The sequence below is a fragment of the Oratosquilla oratoria genome, chromosome 28 (assembly GCF_046742065.1).
Source record: "Oratosquilla oratoria isolate Oo_2021 chromosome 28, ASM4674206v1, whole genome shotgun sequence".
In the NCBI taxonomy this organism is placed as follows: Eukaryota; Metazoa; Arthropoda; class Malacostraca; order Stomatopoda; family Squillidae; genus Oratosquilla; species Oratosquilla oratoria.
The window spans coordinates 22,157,719-22,162,718 of NC_134804.1; positions in this window are offsets into that span (position 1 = coordinate 22,157,719).

Genomic DNA, 5,000 nt, shown 5'->3' on the forward strand with positions numbered 1-5,000 from the left:
CAGACGGACAGATGGATAGATGGACAGACGGACAGACGGACAGACGGACAGACGGACAGACGGACAGACGGACAGACGAACAGACGGACGGATGGATGGACGGACGGACAGACAGACAGACAGACAGACAGACAGACAGACAGACAGACAGACAGACAGACAGACAGACAAAGATAGGCACAAATTCAGACACATACACATACAGATAGAAACAAAGAAAGACAGGCAAACTGAGAAAAATAAATAAATACATTTTCGTCAAACCTTTAAGTGTCGTCCCATAATGAATCAAATTTTCATAAGCTTTTCGATCGCCAGATGATTTAAACCATCGTTGGAGTAAATGGAACATTTTGAAACTAAGAACATCTTGTCTGAATAAGTTAAATTAGTATTGGACACAGAGTAGTATGGTCTGAATGGTGGTCAAGTGCGTGTAACAGTGGAAGGTTACTAAACGGAAATAAGATAAGTATGTGCACGTGTGCGTGTATGTGTGCGTGTGTGTGTTTGTGTGTGTGTGTGTGTGTGTGTGTGTTTGTGTGTGTATTTGTGTGTGTGTTTGTGTGTGTGTGTGTGTGTGTGTGTGTGTGTGTGTGTGTGTGTGTGTGTGTGTGTGTGTGTGTGTGTGTGTGTGTGTGTGTGTGTGTGTGTGTGTTTGTATTTCTGTAAAGGGAAACCTAGAATCATATGTTTTCCTATTAGAGAGTCAAATTTTTATCAGAAAATGAGAATTTTCACTCTTATTTTAAGACTTGAAAAATATATATCTTTTATACATTTCTTCTCATAAAAAGAGAAGATTTATCATAAAAATTGATAATGAAAGAACTCATACTTACGAAATCACACGCTAATATCTTTCCATAAATTAATGGTAGGTTTACCGACCATGAATTCTGTTTGTATAACACACTCGTATCGAACCCGCAAATACTCGTACATCAGATTAGACCTGTAAGACAGTGAAAGTTATGCAGACCAATACACGAGTGTGTGACAAAGCTACTGCTGTTCCAGTAAAGAAAAAGAAGATATGATTTTATTATATTGACGAAATCAATCAGATCAGTTGAACAAATTAAAATTAAGTAAACTCACAAGTACATAAACACGAATAAACACACACACACACACACACACACACACACACACACACACACACACACACACACACACACACACACACACACACACACACACACACACACACACACACACACACACACACACACACACACACACACACACACACACACACACACACACACACACACACACACACACACACACACACACACACACACACACACACACACACACACACACACACACACACTCAAACACATACTCCCGCCCTTCATTCCCACGATACGCTTCCACCTACTCTCCCACCGTGTACTCCCATAGTACGCTCCCACTGTACATTCCCACCTAAAGCCCAAACCTACACCCCCCACCCTACACTCCCACTCCACAATGTCTCCTCTCCTCCCTTCCAGTTCCTTCGTAAATCTTTCTCTTAGGATTTTGTCACATACTTCAAATATTCTCAAGGTATATGGGCAACGCCTCTGCTTCTGCTCTCCTCCCTCTTTCCTCTTTTATCTCTCTTTCTCTCACTCTCTAACTTCTTTTCTCCTCTCTCATTCTCCTATCTTCTTCATTGCCGTAATTCTTTTTCTTGTATTTCTTCGTCTCCTCTCAATTTGATCCAGTGAACGTTTATATGTTATTTTGTATTCATCTCTATTCTTTGCTTGTGATTTGCTTCCTATACCTTACTTTCACCTGCTTCTTCCTTTCTCCATCCTTCTTCTTCTTCTACTCTTCCTTCCTCCTTCTTCCTTCTTTCTTGCTTTCTGCTTCCTCCCTCATTCTTTCTTCCCCCTTCCTCCCTCTTTCTTTTTTTCTCCTTCCTCCCTCTTTCTTCCTTCCTCCTTCCTCCTTCCTCCTTCCTCCTCCTCCTCCTTCTCCTCTTTCCTATTCCTTCCCCTTCCTCCTTCCTTCTTCATCCCTCCTCCCTCTTTCTTACTTCCTCCTTCCTCCTTCTTTCTTCCTTCCTCCTTACTCCCTCTTTCTTGCTTCCTCCTTCCTCCCTCTTTCTTCCTTCCTTCTTCCTCCTTCCTCCTTCCTCCTCCTTCCTCCTTTCCCTTCTCTTTCCTATTTCTTCCCCTTCCTCCTTCCTTCTTCATCCTCTTTATCCTCCTTCCTATTTCCTCCACCCCTCCTGTTCCTCCTTGTTTCGTCTCTTCTTCCTCTTTCTCTTCCTCCTTCTTTCTCATTTCTACTCCTCCCCTTTCTCTTCCTCCCCTTCCTCCTCCTCCTCCTTCCCCCTTATCCTCATCCTTTCCATTTCCTCTCCCTCATCCTTAATTCTCTTCCTCTCCCCCCTCCTCCTCCTCCTTCCTCCTTTCTCCTTCTTCTTCCTACCCCTCCCTCTTCTTCCTCTTCCTAGTTCCTAATCATCCTCTCCTCCTTTCCCTCCTTCACCAGTACGGAAAGGGTCACCGATGTATCGTATTCCTATTTCGTCTCCTGCGATCAAATCATCAGAAAATCTCTCCTTATGACAAATCGCACTGAGATTAGATTAGGAGGTAGTTGCTGCGAGGAGTTGTCAAAAACTGTAGCTTACCAATGCTTCTATCCTTGAGTAATCTTCCCCAAAGCCCCTTTTACCCTATCCATCCATCTCACCCTAGGTCGCCCCCTAGGGTGAGATGGTATACAAATAGCAGGAGCATAATTAACAAAATTTATTTGCTGCGAGGTAAAGCATGCGTAGAAAATTTCGATATTATAGCTATTACTGAATCCTGGATCAACATGGCTGATAAACATTTCCTTCCGGAAATCGAAATAGAAGGATATAAGTTTTTTCATAAGGATAGGGTTGGCAGGAATGGGGGAGGTGTAGCACTTTTCGTTAAAAATACATTAAACTGTACTGTCAACAATTCGATTAAGGAAGAGGGCTGTACGGAATCTATTTGGGTAGAGATTATAGGCAAGAATAAGAAAGGTAGAAACAACTTTGCCAACCGTGTAGTTAATGAATGGAATAAACTTCCTGCACAGGTAGTCCAATGTAGTTCAGTTCGAAGCTTTAAGAATCTTTTAGATAAACACCTAAGCAAGATGCTGTAATGATTATAATCTATTTTATATAATTTGTTTTTGTATTGTTATCATTTGTCTGTCTGATGTTCACTTATTATTAGTTGTATGTCAATTTGTTATTGTTTACTATTTACCTGTTTCTTTATTATTTGACTATACCTATCCATTTATTTATGTATTTTATTTGTTATTTACATTATTATAGTTTTTATTTATCATTTTATTATTGTTATGATTTTTTTTCGCATCCGACCTAGATATGGACCAAAAGGTCTCCTGTCGGCATGCTCCGCCTTTGTAATCATTTGTAATTATTGGCGTCTTGTATAGACCTCCTTACCTCAGCACTGAGCAGACTGATCCCCTGATTCATGAAATTCACAGAGCATCCCAGTACAAAAACGTTGTGATCATGGGAGATTTTAATTATAGAAACATTGACTGGGAAACTTTAATAGGTGATCATGAAGCAAAGAAATTCCTAGATGTGGTGCAGGATAATTTCCTAAAATAAGTGATTACCGACCCTACGAGGGGACAAAATACCCTGGACTTAATTTCAACAAATAATGAGCACTAAATTAGCAGCGTAATAGTAGGAGATAGTCTAGGCTCTAGCGATTATCAAGAAATAAGATTTAATGTTATTTGGGAAAAATTAAAAAGTACGAATAACGTTCAAGTACCAGACTTCAGGAAGCAAACTTTGACAATATAAAAACCTATTTGAAATTGAATACGAAATGCCATACGAACGTTTGGAACATTCTTGGTTCTCGGAGCAGGGCTGGGAGTGAGGTCTGGGTCACGGAGGGTAATATGCATACCTTAGGTCAGGTCAATTGGGGGCGAGGGCCCAACACTCAGGTCAGTGATATAAAAGAAATGTATAGCAATCTAATTGATCTAATTGTTAATGCACAAAACACATTTATCCCCCTAAAACCAATACGGAAAAATAGTAATACTCCCAAATGGATGACGGACAGATTAAAACATGAGATCGGAATGAAAAGAGGACTTTACGTAAAAATAAAAAACGGGGAATCACACCTTAGATCAAGATATAACGAAATGGCAAAGCTGGTTAAAAGAAATACACGTTCAGCGAAACGTAATTATGAAATCAAGGTTGCCAGTCAAGCAAAATCCAAACCAAAGGATTTCTTTCACCTCTATAGAACAAAAAATAAAGAAAGAATAGGACCAATTAAAAACGAAGAAAATGTCATGATAGAATCGGAAGAAAAAATGAGTGAGGAGTTTAACAATCATTTTCTATCGTTGTTTACTAATGAGAGGTTAGATAAAGTACCTGACTGCGATCCGATTTTCAGAGGGGATGAAGAAAGTAGTCTATCTAATATCAGCATTAGTAAAGAAGAAGTAGTCAAGCAGATTGACAGACTTAAAGCTACAAAATCTCCGGGTCCAGACGAAATTTTTCCAAGAATGCTTAAGGAGTGTAAATTTGAAATCTGCGATCAGTTAACTGAAATATTCAATAAATCGGTAGACACTGGTTTTGTTCCAACTGCTTGGAGGCAGGCAAACGTTGTTCCTGTTTTTAAGAAGGGAGATAGATCGTCTATATGCAACTATAGGGCAATCAGTTTGACATCGGTTATAGAAAAAATGCTTGAATCAATAATAGTAGATCGACCCAGAGAACACATCGAAGGACATAATTTAATTCGTGATTCACAGCATGGTTTCTCCAAGGGGAAGTCATGTGTGACTAATCTTCTATCCTTTTACACTAAAGTATATAAGGCGTCAGATAACAATGAAAATTACGATGTTATTTACCATGACTTTAGCAAAGCGTTCGACAAGGTACCACACCGGAGACTACTAAATAAAATCAAAGCCCATGG